Source organism: Protopterus annectens, chromosome 2.part2 (genome assembly GCF_019279795.1).
Source record: "Protopterus annectens isolate FY-2018-M chromosome 2.part2, PAN1.0, whole genome shotgun sequence".
Classification (NCBI taxonomy): Eukaryota; Metazoa; Chordata; order Ceratodontiformes; family Protopteridae; genus Protopterus; species Protopterus annectens.
The window spans coordinates 220,906,463-220,930,155 of NC_056730.1; the positions used below are offsets into that span (position 1 = coordinate 220,906,463).

At 37.2% G+C, this 23,693-nt stretch overlaps 1 protein-coding gene across 1 annotated transcript in view; it reads right to left on the bottom strand.

The window, feature by feature from the left end:
• Positions 1-23,693, bottom strand: part of HCRTR2 (hypocretin receptor 2) — a 1,190,712-nt gene that overhangs the window by 367,742 nt on the left and 799,277 nt on the right. The window lies entirely within an intron of this gene.

Below are 23,693 nucleotides of genomic sequence, written 5' to 3' on the forward strand. Positions count from 1 at the left end.
GTTTCGATACAGGAGAGCAGCTATTCCCAATTAGTGTAAGTCAGCCATGAAATACTCAGCTTTCTGGGCTAGAAAACTGGCATTTTGGTTTGCATACATTCAGTTATAGTCCAGACATTTGGACATCTCAAGTGGTGTTACAAATGATATGCTAATTACATGCTCGATATGTCATCAGTTTCCTTAAGGGGAATGATCATTTTTTTTATATGGATGAGAAAGTAAAATGAAGTGCAGCCTTTATAAGAGGAGATATTTCTTAACCTGACAAAGACAGTGATTGGAATTACTAGAATAACTACAATGTCTTCTGGCAAGTGTTATATACAATTTGATGCAGGCTGTTGTAAAAATGATGCAGTACACCTTCTAATCAATATATATGATCACATATTCAAACAAAGCAGATAACATATCTATTCTGAACCCAGCATTACCAATCAACAAAATAACAATGACACAGAATACCATAACTACAAATAAAATAAGCGAATGTTGATTTTTCACAGATATTATGATAAATTTGAACACTATATTGCATAGTGTACCTACTGGTTGTAGAGGTAAAATTCCTTGTGTCCCAATAACCTAAGCACAAGACAACCATGAACACAATATCAGCTGCTATTTTCCATAGGAAATCACTGCTGAAACAGTTTGTCTCATTTACTATGCCATCAAAAAAAAGTCCTAAAAAATGTACAAGCACTTTCAGCAATGTGAGCATCTACAAAGAGTTTGTAGCAAGTTAGGGCTTAATACTTTTCTAGCACAGATACCAGTTATTATTTCATTGTTCTGCTTCTCAGAATAAGGTTATAAAATTATTTTAGTTATTTCTTCTTTACTGCACAGCCATAGAACAAAAGTATTGGTAAAACTAACAATTTATGATTTCCAAGTGTTTCTATGCACTGGCAAGATTTATGGGAAACTCTTCACCATAGATTAATATCATGAGTTAAAATTTCAGTCAGCAAGAAATTTCTGTCTGAGCCTCTAGGATGCACTTCCAAATATAAAATTAGCATAATAATAACATATTGAAGATAAGTATTGTTTCTTTTTTCTAAAAAAAAAAATGAGTACACTTGTAAAATCCTTTACCTAGATATATCAAAAATAGTTTACAGTATTAAAGCAATCAGTTTGATATCACCAAGGGATTCAAAAAGCTTACATCTAATGGTGAAGGTATTGTACAAAACCAAAAACAAAATCTCTCCAATTATCTTGCAGATCTCAACGTGAAAAACCTGTGGCTTAATTAATTAAACTCAGGAAAATCTTGACGGTGTTGGACCCACACACAGTGAAACATACACTAAAATATAATAAAATACATGGTCTCCTTAAAAGACTGAAAGATTAAGAGAAAAGATCCTGGAGAAATACTTTCAAGTTGTATGGTATTTGTAAAGAGGGAAAGGGCATTAGTTTCCATTTATCAGAATTAGTTTCCTACGGACTGGAAAAGAAAGCCATAGAACACATCCTCTTAAATCAGTGCAGCCTATACAAGAGCTAGTAGCTCTGCTCATTGCATTGTTGTTTTAAAATGATAAAATGTCACTGTCTGAACTCCATGAGGCAAACCCGTTTCATTTAAAAAGACTACCAATTTCATCTTACTGTTTCAGTACTTTAGTCTTCAAAATTAAAAAGTACACTGGTCCCTATCAAAACATCTGAATTAATGAACTAAAAGAGCTGTAGATTCCTTACCTTACCCAGAGAAGTTAAAAGTCTTATGAATATACTGTTAAAATTTATATCACTTGTGGGGAATAAGTTAAGTATTGTTCAACAAAATAAAATGTATAAAATGTAAGCTGTCATACAATAAGAGGCCAAGACAATGTATTGGATTGCATACATTGATTCTGGGCAAGTTGAAAAGACGAAATGACAATAACAAAACATTAATCTAACCTGCATCACTAGTCATTTACAGCTTTTGGCATCTAAAGCAATCCCATTACTTCGGTAAGGCATATATATCAGTATAAAAAGAATGAGTCAGAGTTACCTATTCACAGCTATCACAGACACTGCTCATTTAGTTAAGTGAATGATATTTTCTCTCTTCAGGATTTCATAGGATCAAAAGAAATTCAAGGTAGCCTAGTCATGTGACTATTTATGCCTTGCAAGTGCCCACCCTCTGACAATAACTCCTTCTTGAGGAAGGCTAAGTCAGTCAAGCCTGGGGTGAATTTGTAAATACCCAACCAAGCATCCAGGTCCTGACTGTAGAATGATTGTATATCACACTGCCTGATATGGAGGGGGAGTCTGTCCTAAAGGTCAGGGAGATGCTGCATGATCAATCTCTGTACCATGTATTATTGACTGGTGAAGATTGAGATCTATGATTCTAGCAATAGCAGGACTGCTTGATTTGTGGAGATACAAGAGATCCAGGATCACTGTGTACCTAATGGCATAGAAAACAAGGCATAGATTCCCCCCCCCCTCAGGAGGCAACATGATAGTGAATATAGGGTCAGTGCTACTAGCCTTTTCTGGTAACTTATGATTTGTATGACAGTGATATTCTTAACAAAAAATCTCTGGGGTATTTCTTTGTTTTATATGTCTAGTGATGTAAATCACAAAGGGGATATTGTACTCAATAATTAGTCCAATTAATGCTGGATATAAGGGATCAATTACCTTTTTAGATCTGAATGATATTCCTTAGGCAATTAGCTGTGCTAAGTAGAAGGTCTTTAGGACACCTGTTATCGCATGATGACCAAAGGAGAGGGAATCTTCAGCCAACGTTCCAAGGTACTTAACAACTTTCTCATTATGAAGTGGGTTATTATCTTTACAGTATGCCAGTGTGAGGGGTTGTCTACCAAATGTGGCAATATTGCATTTTTTTTTACATTTAAATTGATACCACTTTAGACACACCATATATTTATGAGTGTATGTTCTTGCTGAAGGTCTTGGGCATCAGAGGGGATATGACAGTGACTCACAATTTGCAGACTTCAGCACAATTGGTTTGTTTGAGGTCTTAGTTCATGGTCCGGAGATCAGAAAACTAAAAGCTAAACAACATTCCTGTGGGACACCACTGGTCTCCTTCACACACACTGATGAGGCATCTGCCACCCGGCCACACTGTGTGGGTTCTGTCTTTTATCGAATTTGCTATCTATCTTACAACACATGGCTCTATTTTAATGCATTACACTTATCTGCTGTAGTAGCATATATCATGATATGCACTTGTTAAAAATGTTCCTGTCTGCAAAATAACCCAGTCATAAAAGTTATGATGTTTGCCAGTTTGTTGCAACTATGTGCAAACAGTTTAGTTTGATATAGTGACAATGGATGCTTTGTTCAGTTTTATGATTTATAACCTTGGAATAAACAGTGTGGAGATCTTTAAGTATAACTATCTAAAATTATGGGGAATGAGATTATTTTATTTGTATTTATTTGTATTTAGTTATGTGTTAACTGGATATGTGGACTTGAGCACTGACCCTTTTAACTATGACCTAAGGTAAAATGCACAACAACATTTGCAGCTGAAAATATATTACAAGAACAGTAGATGTCTATGCAAAATGGACATTATATTGTATCTAGATAAAATTAGTTATGATAAAGGGAAATTAAAATGAGAATTTGGTCAAAAAGTGCATTACTATGACACTGAGATAAAGGCACATTTCCTTGTAAATGTAATGCAAAATTATGAAAATGGGCATGTCTTGCTTTAAGAGCCTACTGCAGTTTTATTCATGTATTTTTATAAGGTGCTATATGAGGCTAGTCCTAAAGCATATAATTGTGCACTTCTAATGCCGTGATGCCCAATGGAATTTAATATCTAATAGTCAACTTATCTGATGAGGCCAGTTCTTCAGTCATATTGTATCTTGTAGCTTTTTAAATGATACTGATTGGTCCATTCCTTCTACTTTCTTCACTTGACATCATTTCATCTTCCATAAAGTAGTCTCCATATGTATTTCAGGGCTCCATTTTTTCTGTTAACTGTCTTGCCTCCTGTCTGTTTTCTTCTTTGTTTATCATGTCCCATCATTCAGTTTTAACAACTGGTACAAACATTTCATTTGTGTTTGTAGTAACTACCTCTGTTGCTGTTGATGATCTTGAAAACAAAAGTAATTCCTCAGTTGTTCCTCAGCACTCCTAACTTCATCTGTTATACTTGACAGAGACTACTGACTGTGGTTCAGTTGTGCAAATTTTGGTACATTTCTACCCCCCCCCGGTGCAGTTGTTATTTCAATACTAATATGGATTTCCAGTTTACCAAGCTCCCACCACTCTACAACCTAAAAGGGAAAACATCTCTTTTTTTTCATATTGTGGTACGCTTTATGCACATGATTAAGTAAAACTGAGGACAAAAGTATTACCAGTGAGATTGTGGGTTATCAGTGCTTTAAATTTGCATATATGACTTCAGTAGGACTACCAGATAGGTAATTAGTGAACAGACCATTTATGGAATCTAAACTAACAAGGGGAGGGCCCACAGTTTGAGTGACCCTTTGCATTCTTGACTCATCTTTGGTTTGTGGTACTTCAATGCAGCAAATTATTTATAAAAGAAAAACAAATGCGAAGATGAGAAAGGGGCAGAAAGGAGTTCTGTGGTCCAGTATATGTTTATATAATGCATTCCTATCTCTTTTGCATTTAGTGTCACTGAGATATACAATGATCCACTGTTTCCAGACCCCTAGATGTACGTCTAGCAAACAAAGTGCTACAGCAGCATAAACCTGTATATTAAATTGTAAAAATGATGCAGCATAATTAGCACAGACTAAGAACCATGCAGAAAAATACTACTGGGGATCCAAAATGGTAAAATCAAGGATTTTAATAACAACCAAAGTGGCAAAGGTGTACCTTGTGGTATTTTATTTTCAAAAATCTGTTTAAAGTTTATCCCAGTTTTGGTATTGAAAGTGGGTTTAGCCCCCATGTTGCTATACACATCTCTGTTTACACTAAAATGTTCCAGTTATTTCTTACTCTTTACCTTATCACTTTAGAAGATTGTGTTATACAAGTGCTTTTTCATATCTAGCCTCCTGTTTTTCATTGGATATTTTATCTAAACCAAGACCCAATAGGGGTTTTACTTGACCCACCCCCCCCCATTAATTGAAAACTTCTTTGATCAGACCGTTGACTAAATTTGTGGAGTAACCTCTTACTAAAAACATTTGATTTAGCTAAACTGTTTGATTTGTGGTACTTCAACTTGTGGAAGCTATAAATAGTGTACATATATTGTTAAGACAAAAATCCCAGTGTTAGACATTTTGCAAAAGAAATTGTTCTACCTCTAGAGTGGCATATTTTGGCTAAGTGTGGCAACTGCCCAGCATATTATGTTGGAAAAACAGCATGCATTTAAGGCATGCATTTATGAACATCTGTATGATATCACAGATATGAAATCACTAAGGAGGAGAACAAGGCCTTATATAAACACTCTACCAGCTGTAATGGTTTCAAAAAATTCTCCATTGGCATATGCAGTAGTAATTCGTTTTCCTCATCAGGCCAGCTGCAACCAAAGTAATCATTCATTTGTACGAGCATGCTATAAATTAACACTCAATATCCATCCATTTTCTATCATTTCCTTGTCCTAGTGAATCAGAAATCTTGTATTATCTGCAACTAAAATGTGTTAATGTAAGGAAACTGAGTGTGAATAACAGTGCCCCATTACTAGTCTAATACCATGCACTTAACATATCTAAATACCTCTACCTTGGGTCTAATCTACAATTTACAAATTTGCACAAGAAATCTTAAATATCAAGTTTACTGAACATGGAAATTACATGTCAGTAGATTCACTATTTCCAATAGGGGTTGTTTCTGTCATCATCGAGAAACACAAATTCAAATGGCTTAATTAAAGTCATTATTCCTTGCACAGGTCACTTAGGAAGTTTATTTTTTCTTGGAAATTATTCTTAGCTCAGCTCTGTCTATAAAATAAACATTTTGCATGTACTTTGTTTCATCATATTCGGATACTTTTATTATGCCCAGTAGTGGGCATATTGTGGTCTATACAAAGAAATAAGGACATCAGAGAAGTTCTACCTGCCTGCGAAGAAGTTCAAGGAAAACAAATTGTGGTGGTCTGCGTACATGTGCGGGACGCCAGTAGATGATTTGGTAAAGCACACTGACACTGAATCAACAGAAGTGATGACAGCTGATATGTCACTCTGTCACACTGTATAAACTAAGGAAAAAGGGGACTTGGTGATGATTATGATGATATTTGCATTAATGAAATTTCCTTTGTTTTCCCATATAACACATATATAACAAATTATCTCTAATAGTTACCTATCTTATTAATATCTTTATGAGGAATATCTGTGTCATGGACAAGTTATGCATTCAGTATTTGTGTATGTAATGAGCATACAGGCTGAAGGTAATATTCACTATTTTCAGCAGTAGCCAACACACTTTCTGATAGCAGTGCTCTCTCCTCATCACTTAAGTCTTCTAATTGTTGAAAACCTACATTGCTCTATGAATAAATGGCAGCTACTTCCTGCAGCAAGTAGGTGCCAAGGTGGCTTTCTTAGTCTAGGTAATTCTCATTCTCCATTATTTTTGACTTCACAATAGCAACACAAATATACAATACTGAAATCATGTAGTAATGATCTTATATTGCAAATAGTGTCTTAGCTGTTGCTCTTTTTATACATAGAGTTTATTGTAAATGCCTTTCTTTTCAGTCATTTTATTAAAGGTGTCCTGATTATTAGGTAAATCTAGCCTTCTTTGCTGAACAACATACATGAAAAGTTTCACTATTTTATTTCTTTTGTATTGTTACTTAATCTACATCAAGCTATAACACACATGATAATATATGTTTTAAACATTGATGGCTTTACAGTTCAATGGAGAGGGCTAGACATTTTACCACATTCTGATGAATGAATCCTGAGTTATTTAAAAAAAACATCTTAGCCATATGGTACTACAAACCTTCCTGAAAGGCATATACATTGATGCCCTCATTTTATTTATTCATTTATATTTTGTTAACAGTTGCTAGAGTTGTGCATTGTGCAAGCTAAGACATGCATAAAAACAATGCAATCATACACATAATCTGTAAATTATTATATACATGTGAAATATGTCTATATGTTCCATGTGTGAGATATATATATATATATATATATATATATATATATATATATATATATATATATATATATATATATATGGGTCTACTTTGAAACATCTAAAACCCATAACATCTAATTTCATAACATTGAGACCAGAACATCTAAAATTCAAAACATCTAAAACCCATAACATCGAATTTCATAACATCTAACACTAAAGAAAATAACATCCCCTCCATATATAATGACACCAAACTACCAAACACACTTTTTACTATGTTTTTGCAGGGGGGCAAGCCCCCTTGCACCCCCCCATGTAGGTGGCTCCACCCCCACACCCCCCGTAAATTAAATATACCAACTCCAAGATTGCATTACAGTGGGAAAAAGTTAATTTCCTAATCTCACTGTATCAAGCCCTCCTGAAGAAACGTAGTAAAAATTGTGTTTGGTAGTTTGGTGTCATTATATTTTATTATATGTGGAGGGGATGTTATTTTCATGTGATTTGTACTGTTAGATGTTATGAAATTCGATGTTATGGATTTTAGATGTTTCAAAGGGGACCTATATATATATATATATATATATATATATATATATATATATATATATATATATATATATATACATGGGAGCGCTACAGAATCCTGAAAGCCCAAAATCCTGAAAGTTCAAAATACTGAAAACTCAAAATACTGAAAACTCAAAATCCTGAAAAAACACAGCATACCAACACTCACTATATTCCAGCACAAGTACATACAGAAACATATTACCTGCACCCCATGTGGGCTGGCTCATTACACCTGTTACTTAATATATCAACTCCAAGATTGCACTTCACTACACTAAGTGCAATCTTGGAGTTGATATATTTAAGTAGCAGGGGGTGTGGGGGCACAGCCCCCACATGGGGGATGCATGGGGGGCTTGCCCCCCTGCTTATACTTGGAGAGGAGTAATATAGTTTGTGTTTTATTAGTTTCTGTATGTACTTCTGCTAGAATATAGTGAGTGTTGGTATCCTGTGTGTTTTCAGGATTTTGAGTTTTCAGTATTTTGAACTTTCAGGATTTTGGTCTTCAGAATTTGGAGATTTTCAGGATTCTATAGCGCTCCTATATATATATATATATATATATATATATATATATATATATATATATATATATATATATATATATATATACATCTATACAGAGAAAGGGTGAATTACAATTTTCCATTATTCCATGTTTGTTAATGAATTAGCCTCAAACCTGTTTTAGTTATTTAAAATACTAACTGCTTTTCACATGACTGATGGTACATTATTCATTATGCACATTAAAGTACACAGGAAATTAACAACTTGCTTATTAAATGTTATTTATCATTTGCTAAAATTTATGAAACTATTTGCGTTAGATGACCAATACATTTGACAGCTTGTGTGATCCATAAAAGCTGTTGACAATCTGTATACTCAAGGTACTGCCCTATAACCTTATAAATATATAAGATATTCAGATATGGGCAAAATTCCAAATATAAGATTTCACATTAACAGGCCGAGAAAGGTTTTTTAAATGTATTCTATTATTCATGATATGGAATGGTTAGTTACCTAATCATTGCCATGGTAGCAGCGGCAGGTAGATTCAGTAAAGATATGCTCTTCAAGTCCACATTTGAAGTTTTTAATCATTTCTAGATTTTTTTATGTCAGTAGGCAGGTGGTTCCAGGTAGCAGGTTCTAGTTCAGAGAAGGATTTCTCAACTACCGCAGTTTTTAAAGGAGGTCAAACTAGAGAGAACACATTGTCCTATGTACTTGTGAGTATATAAGGGTTGTTTTGTAAAGGTAGTTTCACTCTTAAAGGAGGACAATGGCAGTGTTTCAGCACTTTGTAAGTTAGAATACTTAGAAGAAAAGTGTCCCCATGAGGCTACTGAAAGCCATCTGGAATGTTTTATTTATTATTATTTATTTATTTTTATTTAACATCTGTTTACTGGGAAAGTCCGACTTGGAATGAAGCCAATTTTCAGCAGAGGCCCAGGGAGGAATGCTCCAGGCTCATGTCTTTGTGACATGGAAGGAAACCAGAGTATACAGAGGAAACCCACACTAACGCAGGGAGGACATGCAATCTCCGCACAGATGGCTCCCCAGTCGAGAACTGACTTAATACATTTTAGTAAATTACAATGGTGCACTTGGGGGTCTACTAACAGAATGAATTGCAAATGGTATTCTCAGCTGTCTATTCTGTGAATATTGTGAGCTGAATATATAATGAGAAAAGGAAGGCTGTATTCCAGTTTTGTAGTAAGATATTTTTAGCAAAGGCCCTGTGAGCAATGGGAGAAAGGAGGTGACTGATCTTGTAAGATAGTTTCAAATGAGCAAGGACTTTATTAGTTACAAAATCTGTATGTGTGGTAAAGGAAATAGAAGGGTCAAGTGTTAGGCCTAGGAACTTCTGTTCAGTGGCATTAAGTATTGTGTTACCTTTAGGATCTGTTAAGGGAGCAGAAGGGACAGTGGTTAACTTCTTGGATGAGGCAAAGCCCATGCCACTGGTTTTCTTGGGGTTAATTAGTAGTTTGTTAGTAGTGAGCCAGATGCATTACTGAGTGAAATTGTCTTGTAACTTGGTTTGTATGTCAGAGTAGCTAGTACAGGACTGCAGGAGCAGCATATCATCTGCACACATTATTCATTTAGGATTTGGGACTTCTAGGGGGAGATCATTAACAGAGAGGAGAAGGGAGAGGGAAGAGAAGAGAAGGGAAGAGAAGAGAAGAGAAGGGAAGGGAAGAGAAGGGAAGAGAAGGGAAGGGAAGAGAAGAGAAGAGAAGAGAAGAGAAGAGAAGAGAAGAGAAGAGAATGGAAGAGAAGAGAAGAAAAGGGAAGAGAAGAGAAGAGAAGGGAAGAGAAGAGAAGAGAAGAGAAGAGAAGAGAAGAGAAGAGAAGAGAAGAGAAGAGAAGAGAAGGGAAGGGAAGAGAAGAGAAGAGAAGAGAAGAGAAGGGAAGGGAAGAGAAGAGAAGAGAAGAGAAGAGAAGGGAAGAGAAGAGAAGAGAAGAGAAGAGAAGAGAAGAGAAGAGAAGGGAAGGGAAGAGAAGGGAAGAGAAGAGAAGGGAAGGGAAGAGAAGAGAAGGGAAGGAAGAGAAGAGAAGAGAATGGAAGAGAAGGGAAGAGAAGGGAAGGGAAGAGAAGGGAAGGGAAGGGAAGAGAAGGGAAGGGAAGAGAAGGGAAGAGAAGGGAAGGGAAGAGAAGGGAAGAGAAGGGAAGAGAAGAGAAGAGAAGAGAAGGGAAGGGAAGAGAAGGGAAGAGAGAACCTAGCACAGACACTTGTGGTACACCTGTACTAAGTATAGCAGCAGTTTAGCATGAGACATTGCTATGGACTTGGAAGGTTTTGTCATTTAGATAGGACTAAAACCAGCAAATAGTGTCATATGCAAAGCTGAGTATTTTAAGTTTGTCCAGAAAGAGTATGGTTGACTGCTTCATAAACCATTGTCATGTCAACAGAGACCTTCAGTAATGAGTCATACATTTAGGCTGCAATAAAAGATAATCAGTGACCATTAACAGGTCAGGTAAGGTACTGAAGGCATTGCAAAAGTCATACTGTGTATCACAAAACAGGCCATAGCTGGCAATGTTCTTAAGGACTTAGGTTCATAGGTAGGTGGTAGGCTATCTGCCCAAAGGCATTTATAAGCCTAGCCGGAATGTGTTGGCTTTCGCCGCCCCCTTAGATTAGTTCCCTGTGCCTCTGCCCAGCAGAGCCATTGAAGTGATCCCTGGGGTAAACTTTCTGTTTCCCATCCAGTCATCAAGGTTACTCTTTAAGTGTGTTAGCGAGGAGCTATGCCTAATGTAGATTGGAATCTTGTTCCAGAGCATGGGAAGTCTCTGGGACAGGAATCTATCCTTCCAGCATGTCCTATTTATTGTTGTGGTGAGGTTTAGATCCCTGGAGCATGTGGCTTGTGGGGATATAGTTTTCTTTAGGTGGAGCATGTCCATCAATTCTGGGTTGGACATGGCTTTGTATGTCAGGCAGAGATCATCTCTGAGTAGGCAGTATGCAACTGAGTACAGCTGGAGTTTCTTCAGTTGAGCTGCATAGGGCATCTGCTTGAGGCCAGTGATCCTCTTGGTGAGGAACTTCTGTGGTCTTTCCAGTTACTGCAGGTGTCTTGTAAGGTACATCCCAAATGGGGCATTGTACTCTATGATGGGTCTGATGAGTGATGCGTAGAGGGGCCCGATGACCTCTTTCGATCTGGATGCAAACCCTTTTGTGATTAGATGGGCCACATAGCAGGATTTTCTAACCACTTTGGCAATGTGTTTATCAAAGGAGAAGTTACTATCTACTTGGGTCCCCAGATCCCTTATTACATCTTCTGTATTTAGGGGGCTACCACCTATGTGGTATTTTGTGGGTACTTTGTTTTTTCCAAATGGGATGACTATGCACTTTTTGGCATTTAGCTTGAGGCCATGGTTTTGACACCAAGTATCTGTCTCAGTGAGATCCTTTTGGAGGATGTCTGTGTCAGCCAGAGAGTCAATTATAGCCCCCAGTTTGCAGTCATCTGCGAACTTGGTCAGCCAAAGTCCTCCTATGCTTGCCTGTACCTCTGAGAAGTATATGCCAAACAGGAGGGGGCCTAGGACTGAGTCCTGGGGAATGCCACTTGTAACCGTTTTAGAGTCAGACCTAGCTCCCGCAACTCTTACCATGTGGGTTCTGTCCGTGAGCCAGTTGGCAGCCCATCTTGTGACATAGGGGTTTATGTTCAGGCTGGTGAGCTTGTCTATAATACCTGAGTGGGGAATGGTGTCAAAGGCATTTGCAAGGTCTAGGTAGGCTGTGTGGACCACCTTTCCCTCGTCTATAGCCTTGGTAACTGTCTCAAAGAAGTCCACCAGGTTTAGGAGGCATGATCTGCCCTTAACAAAGTCAAACTGGGTAGGGTCCAGTGTTTGGAGGTTTCCAATGTCTCTGTTAATGAGATCCATAATGATGCGCTCCATATCTTTGCAGACCAAGCTAGTCAGGCTTATAGGGAAATAGTTCCCGGGGTCCGTTGTGGCTCCACCTTTGTGCAGCGGAATAACTGTTGCTGTGTGCCACTTTGTGGGCATGTAGCCTGTGGAGGGGCTGAGTTTAAACAGTGTGTTTAGGTGAGGGGTTAGTTAATCTTTGAGTTTGTGTAGGACACAGCCTGGGACACTGTCCGGTCCCATTGATGCTGTGTTTTTGGCTTTGGAGAGGGCTGTTTTAACCTGAGTGTCTGTGATTTCAGGGGCACTACATTCTTTTGGTATAGTTATGGGCCCTTTTGGGGGGTGAGAGGGGGGTGAAGTTTGCACTGAGCCCATCTGCCAGGATGTAGGCTATATATCGGTTGGTTCACTGTATTTTGTGCCATTCTGCACTAACTCTGAGCAGATCTGAGAATTGCTATTTAGATTCTTGACATAGCAAAAGAATGCCTTGTGGTTATCTTTGGAGTCCATGGCAATTTTTCTTTCGAAGCTTGCCTTGGATGATTTTATGAGGGAATGTAGTTTCTTGCTGATACTGATCAGGGATGTCTTACCTTCTTGGGATTTAACTCTTTTCTGTACTAGTTTCCTCCTTCTATTGTATAGCTTGTTTATGGCAGGGGTCCACCAGACTGGTTTCCTTTTCTTGGAGGAGTGAGTCTTGGTTTTGTTTGGGATAGCAAGATCCATGCATTCTTGTAGGTGCCCATAGAGTGCATTAGTAAAGGATTTTGCAGCTTGGACAGTGTTATCCTTTAGCATGGGGGCTTTGAAACTTCCCACCTCGGTCTTAAGTAACGCGAAGTTTGCTTTTGAAAAGTTTTTCACGGTGGTTTCTTTGACTGGGGGTGGTGGCGGAATGTGGATATCCAGAGTGATTAGTTTATGGTCAGATCTAACCAGCGAGGGGTTGACCTCTGGTGTGGAACATTGGTCCCCATGTTGGTGATGACCAGGTCCAATATGTTGTCACCTCTGGTGGGGTTGTTGACCAGTTGATCCAGGGTGTTTGAGTTTATAAATTCTAGGAAATGTTGGGCAAGGGAGTTCGTACTTAAATAGTTCTCCCAGTTAATGTTTGGGTAATTGAAATTACCCAATATCAGGGTGCTTGGTAGGACCTTTATGTTTCCCAGTGTTTCCAGGAATGAGGAGTGAGGGTCCTGGGACATGGTGGGTGATCTGTAGCAAGCTATAATTTGAATAGCAGTTTTGCCCATTGTTAGTGGCACGTGGATGATCTCTTTAGCATCGTGCTGTGCCACTAACCTGGAGGTGTGGGTATCCTTGTTGAATATGGATACTCCCCCACCTTTTGTATTTCGGTCCTGGTTTTGTGGCCGAAATGTATGGTATGAGTTGTAGCCTGGTAGTGCTGGGTTGCTCTCTGGAGCCTTAAACCAGGTTTCTATTACTGGTACATATATCGATTTTCTCCATACTGAGGAGTGCCTTGAGTGCATGCATTTTGAGGTTTAGACTTCCAGCATTGAGCAGCATTACCCTCAGTTTTTTGTTACTTGTGCTATTTATGGCAGTGGGTTTGTCTTTTGAGCCTTGCCTAAAAAAGGCACTATGGGGGTGGCAAGAGCCTTGGCCAGTATTCGAAAGCCTAAGGTTGACAGGTGCAAGCCATCTCTAGCGAAGCAGTGTGGCTTGTCGAGCATGTCATCCCATACTGACAAACACTGGATCCCCTTTGAATGACACTAGAAGCTTAGCCAATTGTTGAAATTGATAATTATTTCTCTATACCATGGTATCGTTCTTGGTGAGGGCAGGATGCTACTCAGGGTCAGGTTCATACCGGCCTGGGCTACGTGATCAGAGAGCTCCTCTATGTCTCTTTTCATGTAGTCCAGGCAGGCATGGCTCAGGTCATTCACACCAACATGGACAATGACAGAGTCATATTTGTACTTTTTCTGGAGTGACCTGAGTGCTTGTGTTATGTGGTGGATCCTGGCACCTGACAGGCAACTAACAGTAAACTCCTCCTTGTTCAACCTAGTGAGTGGGACATCAGTGTGCCTGACTATAGAGTCACCTATTACTAGTGTGTTGGGTATGTTATTTTGCCTTAAGGGCTGTGATTGTGTGGCACACTGGTTTTGTGAAGTATGTGTTTCATGGTTTGTGTTTGGGGGTGGAGGTTGCTTGGATGTCTGCTTTGGAGGTCTCTGTTGCTTTTGCAGATTTTTATTTAGAGCTTCCGAGTATGTTTTTGTGTATTTATGTGTGTTTTTTGCCAGTGCTGGTTTCATAGGTCTATGTGAGACTGGTGATGTGATGCAAGTAATTCCCTTCTCCTCTTGTCTGCCTGGTCCAGTCTTGCGTTTCAAGAGCTTAGCCTCCAGTTTGGCTGTATAATTGCATCTCTTGCATGTATTAGTGTTTGATGGAAGGAGGAGAGGGTTGTCTGTGTACATGAGGCAATTATAACATTGCCTCAAAATACCCAGATTCAACAGCTGGACTGGAGAGTACACCTGAAACTGCCCTTGGACATGCCTGGATAGGTACAATGAACTGTTTTACTGATTGGCTAGTAAGGTCAAATAGAGAGCTTTGTCCTTCTGTACAGTATAGGGGGGGTCTAGTGCTAAGGTTTATTAGTGCTTGTTTTGAGTTTTGAGCAAGTGCCGGGATGAGAAGTGAATGATTTGAGTGCTTAAGTTGAAAATTTGTCTACTTCCAAGGGACAAATTGAAGAGTAGACTTTGTGGAGCCGGGAATACTTATACCCTAGCTAACTGGTGCTACCTGGCGTGCAAAACCTTGCAAATGCGGGTTTTATAGCAGGGAAATGAAAGAGAGAGAAATTAGCCCAAAATGGTCAATAAACTACTAATTTCTGGGCTGAAACTACTCCTCCAGGGACAGATAGGCTGCTCAAAGCTCCCTCTCTCACAGTGAACAGAGAAACTTCCTTCTATCCAAATAAGGTATGGGCAAACACAGAAACTTGTAACACAGCCCTGAATTCAGCACTAACCTGAAAACTGGCCTAAACTAGCTTAGAAATGTGGGAAAACAAGTATTTTTTTTGTTTTTTTTCAGAAAATAAAGCAGATACAATAAAAGAAAACACTTTAAATGCACAGAAATGGCTATCACGCTTGTATAAAACTTTTAAAAAATATTTGGTAATAAGGCCGAGGGTAAAAATAGGTCTATAATCCTTCAGCCAATTAGGATACGTGACGTTAGGCAGAAGGATTACAGTACTGTCCTTGAATGTTGGTGAAACTGTGACTGAGGAGAGAGAAAGATTAAAGATATGACTAATGGTGTTAATGATTTTTTTAGCCCCAATAGCATATGTGACAACTTTTTGAATAGTAGTATAATACAACTCAAAATGCTAAATGTAAAACTCTGAAATGTCAAAAAGGTAAAACTTTATAATGTTAAACTCTAAAGGCATACTAATAGTATACATGTATTACATATGTACATTGCACCTCTATGCAGACAGTAGACAAACAATATCATCATTACCCTGTTAGTGAAACTCAGAAAAAAGCAGTAATATGTGTACTACAGGAGAGGGGTGTCCAACTTGTTACTTATGTGGAAGAGTAAATATTTTGATTTCAACATTTTAACATTTCAGCATTGCACATTCACTATCATGACTTTTATTACAATGTTTTTCAGTAAGTTGTCATGCATCCTGTGTGTACACAGTGTATACACACACACACACACACACACACACACATATATATATATATTTTATATATATATATATATATATATATATATATATATATATATATATAGATATACATAGATATATAGATATAGATATAGATATAGATATAGATATATGCTTGAAACTTCCTATAATAAAATTGCAATGTTTGCTACAAAATCAAATTTCAGATCCCATCATTGTCTGGCTTTAAAACAACTATCTTGTCTCAAACTACCAAATCTACTTGCTTATAATCAACTACCTTCACCCATCGAACACTAAATTAGCCAGAAAAAAACACCAGTACTTCAAAATCTACTAATATACTACTCCATTAACAGGGTATTGCGTTCCACTAACAAATCCTTCTTAAGTATATCCAAACCTAACAATGCACTTTACTCAAACTGCAGAGCCAAAACTTGGAATTCCCTGCATTTAAATATCAGAACCACTATTAACACTTCCAACTTTAATAAATCTTCTCAAATCACACCTATCTAAATCCTGGACCTGCTCTTGGACAAACCTTGGTTAGGAAATAGATGTCTTAAGACAGCTAAAAGAACACAGCCTGTTATTTTTGTATTTGAACAGTATACCCCTACTAGGGATATGTATACTTAACTTGCTTGTTTTTTTACCTTCAATCACAGTACTGCTATTCTTTGTATTCCTACCTAGACTGTATGATTGTATTAGTGAAATGTGTAACATGTATTTTTAATTTTGTGCTTGTATCTGAGATTGAATCAACATTTGTATCTGTACATTGTATATGTATCATACTGTTATTTATAAATGTGGAGCTTTTCTCCCCTGGCCTCCAATGAAAAAGGGCATTTTGTCCATTCGGACTTTCCCAGTAAACAAATGTAAAATAAATAATAAAAATAAAATAACGTTTTATTGATATTTTACTTGATCAACACATAAAACAGCAGGAGCCTTGAATTTTGACAAACTGTCACTTTATATGATGTAGTTTGCTTAGAATGGTTCTTAATTGCTACTGGTTTAGCTGGGTTTATCACTTTGAGTTTTCTGCAAGTACCAGCTCCAGTATGTCTGATCCTCTTGTTGATGCATGTACTATTTGTGTTAATAAAGTCCAGGAAGCATTGTGCATTACGTCCATGTACATTTCCCAGCCTATAGAGGGATAGTTAAGGTCACCCATGAATTGGATGTTTGGTTGGATGGTATGCACCTGTAGTTGGCTTAGGTAAAAGTCATGAGACTCTAGGGGCATAGATGGTGACCTGTAGCTAACTATGATATGGTGAGGGACCTTACCTATGATGACTTGCAAGTGGATGATCTTCATGGTATCATCCTGTTTAACCAACCTGGAGGCATGTTTGTTGCTAACACAGATTGTGACACCTCCGCCTTTGGCCCCAGTCTGTGCTGTTGTTGATCTAAATGTGTGGAAGACACTGCAGCCTTACACTTCTGAAGTACTTTCTATGGCTTTAAACCAAGTATCAGTCACAGCACAGATGTCTAAATTCTCCAAAGTGAGGAGGGCTTGAAAAGTTTGGAGTTTTATATTTAGGATCCTAGCACTGAGCATTAATACCTTAAGGTTGCTTGGAGACTTGCTCACTATGTTTGCAGTTTTGTATTTTTGGCATTGCCAAAAATAGTCTGTAAAGGATGGATAAAGTGTTTGGCAAATATCTGAAAGCATACGGGGGTCAGATGTAGTCCATCCTTGGCAAAGCAAGGTAGTGTGTTGACCATGTCCTCCCATGTTGACAGATATTGGATCCCCCTAAAGTGACACCAGAAATGAAGCCAATTATTAAAAAGAAATAATTTTATTGTCATACTGTGGCAGCTTCCTTTGTGAAAGTAAAATGCTGCTCAAAGCAAGTCTCATACCTATCTATGACATATTGCAAGAAATCCGTTATGTATCTTTTCATATAATTCAATGAGGTATGTCTTGGGTCATTTGCACCCACATGGACAATAATATAATTGTACTGGTATCTGGGGTACAGTAACTTGACTGCGTGTGCATTGTTGTGGATCCTGACTCTAGATAGGCAAATAACTGCTATCTTCTCCTTGTCTAACATGGTGAGTGGGCATCTGTGTGTGACACAATGGAGTCCCAATGGCAAGAGTGTTATTGTGTTATGTATACATCAGTACTGTGTTCTAAAGCATCCTTATTTAGAAATTAATCAATTGTATTTTGCTTTATATAAAGGCTATTACAAAGATCACTAGATACTATCCAGTAAGAAAGACTACCCTAATGTCATTCCAAAATTCAGGCTAACTGAAGTAGTTAACGTTAATTTACGTTATATACATATTGCAAATACTGAACTCTTAGACTGCACTAACACTGTATCTATCTATTTATTCATTCATTCATTCATTCATTGTTGATCATTTACCTGGTTAGTGCACTGATCAACCCAGTTGAAATGTAAAGCATTTCAGAAATAAAAAAAGACAGAAATGTAAGTAATAACAAAGTATTTCAGATTTTTGACTCAAAGTTTTTGTCTGCTCCTCATAAAATTTTTGGTTTTCTGGCAAATCACCATAGGAATGAAATTAGTAAATAATGTCAAATTTGAGTTTCAGACTTCACACCCTTTAGTAAATTCATTTTGATACAGTATTATTCTAGCAGCTTTCTAAGTGTGCGTGTGCATGTAATGCTTATCTTTTAGAAATCTGAAACTTAAATTTATGAGTGATTTGTCAGAAACCCAACATTTTTATGAGGAGCAAACAGAAACTTTTATTCAAAAATCTGTATGTTCTGTGAAAAACTGGAGAGTTGAGAGGTATGGTTAGGGATGGCAGCAGGGGAGTTAATTTCCTCAGGCTCAAACCTGTGTGTTGGTTACAAGAAACAAGACCCAGAATCCTCTACCAAGCTAGCAAAAAAACATATTGTTTGATGCATTTTCAAGGACTTCAGTTTCACTGCATTTTCAAGGAATTGTGAGCTTTAGAGGAAGAGAAGTTTAGTGCTGCTCATGGTAAATCTGTTTTCAATGTGCAAGTCTTTGTTTAGCAAATGTTCATAGCATAACAGGTAGCATGCTTGCATTTGATACAAAAGGCAGTGGGTTCTACTCCCTCAGCATGTAGATGGATTGCTGATAATGTGTTGTACTTTAATGGAGAGAGTGGTGGTGATGTTGCAGTCCTGAGTGTATCTTTTAACTGGCAGTCTAGTAGCAAAGAAGATGAACTATTCAGAGTTTAGCTGCTTAGGAGACCTCTCTATTTTCAAACAGTATTTCAAAAAGCTTACAATACATTATTAATGCAATTTACAGATATATTTTGGAGCTTTTCTCCCTGGGATTCTGCTGAAATGGGTTCCCACCCAGTTGGACTTTCCCAATAATCAAATGTTAATAAATAAATTAATTAATTAATTAATTGATAAGTTATTAAACTGCATGGTTTAAACAACAACAGTGGGTAATATTACCATAGAGTGTTGCTACTTAGTATGTCTATGTACAAATTAAACTATTTCTGAGTAGAATACTGGTATCAGTAGTAAAACTTTAATGTGTAGCGGTGATTCTTATGATGTCATGTTTACAAAGCTAGTAATCATAGCCAGCTTGTGTGGTATGCAGCACACTGTTACCCTGGAACTGGCCACTTGTAGGTGTGCTGCAGTTCATAGTACTACTAACAATATTGAGGAAAAGGGAATACTACAAGACAATATGTGCATATAAATAGCAACATAATGGTATGTGAATGAAGAAACAAAGTCTAATGAGCAGATAATTTAATGCAAATGAGTGCATCTGAAACAAGCTATGATTCATAAACACAAGCAGCAATAGGCATTTAGGAGGTTGTGCATCACTGTAAGAGTGACAAGCATGTGGGAATCTGTAAAGTTTCAACAAGCAAAGATAGGTTCGTAGGTTAATAGGTGTTTCCTAGGCTAATGGCCACAAGGGCCTTTTTAAGCCTAGCCAAGCATCCCAAATCTCTGACAAGTTCTGATATCCTTGATAAGTGTAAGCATGGGCCTGGCATATGAACCATTTACAGGTTACCTGTTTGCATCAGAGACATAGGTGCCAATCTAGGGATGAATTACTGATTTCCCATCCAATTGTCCAAGTTGCACTTGAATTGGGTTAGGAGGAACTCTGTTTCACATGGGTGGGGAGCCTGTTCCATAGAAGGGGTAGTCTCTGGGATACATACCTATCTGTCCAGCAGGTCACGTAAGAACAACAGCAGTGATCATGCAACAACACTTACTGTCAGATTTTCAGGTGTAATACAAATAAGATTGCTCTATATCTGTTGCTTTGGTCTGTGTAAAACATCAAGGTAAAATATTCAATACACATAATTCTATACTCCATTTAAATAGATGGTATTGTTTACTTATTTGCTGCAGTTTTCTTTTTATCAGTTAGTATTACACTGTTGGTTGTAGTAATCTTGTTAAGAGATATTTTAAAAAAAAAAGTGCAACTGTTTCTTTACTATCTTCTAATGCTACTCTTTCATTATTAACTTCAAACAAAGAAGTGCAAAGATCATTTATCATATATTGAAAAGTTGGATACCACATGAAAATGTCTTCCTCTTTAATCATGTATCAGACACACGTTTTATCCATTTTACTTTTCTCTACCCTACTAATCGATTGATTTCCAAATCATGTCTCAAATGCATAGCTCATATAACCAATATAGAGATACTAAACTATGTGCAATTCTCTATAGGGTAAGTTCTATAGGTATGTCCTATCATAACTGATACCTGTGCATAGTGTGTATAGTGCGGTCATGCATGCTTGAGTAACCCACAGCGTGACCTCAACCTGGTCTGTGACATCAATAGGACTTGTTGTTGGGACAGATTTGTGTCCCAGAGACTCCCACTTTTGTGGAATAGACTCCCTCTCCACGACAAGCAGAGTACCTCATTATCCCTTTTTAAGCACAACCTGGATAACTGGATGGGGAACAGAAAATACACCCCTGGGATTCCATCTGTGTCCCTGCTGGACAGGGGCATCAGGTGCTGACTTTTTGGAACTTGGGCTAAATTCTTGGCTAGGTTTGTAAGGGCCTCAGGGCCAATAGCCTAGTAATATCCTATAATCCTATGATCCTATGAATATGAGCTTGCCTGAATTTATAGAAAATCTTTTTGTCTCCAAAAAAGATCTGATTATTTTCTTGACACCTTGTATTTAACTGCCACGGAAGATAATACAGTCTTAGACGGATAACTTCAGAAAATGTACAGTATAACAATGCATTTGTAACTATTCTTCTATTTTAACTAATAACACGATTTTTCTAATACTTACTTTCCACCAATTTGTTTTCTTTTCCCAATATTGACATGTCATAGACATCTCCCTTCTATTAGCTGCAATCCAATTGACAATAATTTTTGGATCTGTCTGTGCCCTTTTATACGTTAAACTGACTTCTTCTATAAGATAAATGAAGAGAAAGTATGGAGAAAATCTCAAATTATTCAAACTGCTTTATATATAACAAAAATTATTTCACAATTTCTCTTTTGTCCTTTGTTCATCTGTATATGCGATCAATCTTTTCTCAAAGTAGTTTAATAAGCAATGCCATCAGTATGCTCCTGAGGTTCACATCTACTGTCTTCAGTATTTATATTTGCCTATACTTCATATGGACTATAAAATGTCTGCATTTAAACAACATCATACCTAGGTATAAAAAGGAATCACCCACTTCTAAGTCCTTTCCCTTTATTTTATCTATTATTTTTCTGTTTGTATCACTATATAGTATAATTATTTTATGTTAACATTTATAATTAGATATTTCTGTTCAGTAAAAGATTCTAAGTTGGCTACCTTTTGTTAAGTAAGACTGGTTGCTGGTACTAACTTGTCACCAAATCTTAGAACTCAGCAAAGCTTTCTTCTTATTTCTGACATGTCTCTCCCAACTTTATCTATAATATTAGAATACATAATTTATGTATACAAGAAGGGGATAGGCTGATTGGTCCATCTCAAGCTTGTCATCTCGGAAATCATCTCCTAGGAGCCTTTCTGTGGAGATTTTTACCTTGGACCATGTAATGCTTCAGTAATTGCAATTAAGTTCACTGTTATGGTGACTTGTCATGGTCATCCAGATCTTTTTCCAGTTAAATGACTTAAATGTTGCTGTAACACCAATAAACACAGAATACATTTTGTGTGCCCTAAGAGTTGTATATTTTTTAGAATATTATGAAATATAAAACAGGCTTCTAAAGTTGATATCTCCACACTGAAACATACTGATGTGCTTGTACCCTGTTCCTCTCTCATCTATTTATTCACGTCATCATTATTCAAGCAAAATTATTTTTAGGGAGTTGTTTAGCAATATAACGGGATGGCGCATCTTAGAGTCTCTTGCATTTTCTTTTGTATAAATAAGCAATATGATTTCCTGTTTTCAAGATGTAATTGTACAAATATTAAGTACATTGGAACAACATTATTTTTACTTATTTCATCTCATGTTCAGTGTATATCCCAATCTGAACCAAAAAGAAAGGGAGCTCAAACAGGCATTTGCAAAAGTCCAAAAATGTGCTAAATGCTGAAATTAATGTGTAAGCAGTTTATTAACAAACTAAACAACGTTTTCGTCACCCTTCTTGGGTAACTTCATCAGAAATAAATTACATACACAAGTGTAGTCACATTTAAAAGTTTGCTTCAAAGCGGCATAGTTGTTCCAACCAATCAGCACAGCTCATTAATAAAACAGTAGTAAGAAAATTTAAAGCACCACAGGTTTACTTTAAGTATATTAACCTGTGGTGCTTTAAATTTTCTTACTACTGTTTCATTAATGAGTTGTGTTGATTGGTTGGAACAACTACGTCGCTTTGAAGTGAACTTTTAAATGTGACTACACTTGTGTGCGTAATTTATTTCTAATGAAGTTACCCAAGAAGGGTGACGAAAACGTTGTTTAGTTTGTTAATAAACTGCTTACACGTTAATTTCAGCATTTAGCACATTTTTGGACTTTTGCGAGTGCCTGTTTGAGCTCCTTTTTTTTTTGGTTCATTTTGTTTGTTTCTCCTTTTATATTATATCCCAATCTGCTCAGAACCTGGAGCATTGTTTACCTTCAACTGCCTAAGATACTGTCTGACCCATGTACTTTTTATTCATTTGTAAACTGAGTAAGCCCACTGGATACAAGTCTCCTTTTTAGGGGCAACCCGAAACTATTGTCTAAGCAACTTGCTGAGTGTCACACAGAGGGCATATGAAGGTGGAAAGAATCAAACCCTGTACCCTGAGCTACAGATGGCAGTTCATTAACGGCTCACAGCCTTAGTCATCTGCAGTAACTGCAAGTCACTTTAGTGTCTATTGTTTTTTCTTGGTGTGTCTAATCCATGTCTTTCTGCAAAATATTTAAACTGACTTCACATGAATCAATGGTTCTTTTACACTTACAAAGTTCCCTGAAGAACAGTAACTAATGTCCAGAAGCATTTTTCTGTTTTTTCACCTACAACTTTAATTTCTGTTCTCATCTATTTCTGCAATCTTTTTATTTATTTATTTTTATTTTCAACAAACTTTACTACCTGTCATATAGTAGTGCAATATGGTGGTACATGGCTTAAACAAAAATGATATTGAAGGCACATGACCTACTACCAGCTAATCCGCTAGCAGATGTGAGACCTTTTCTAGTGGAAAGATATTATTTGTGG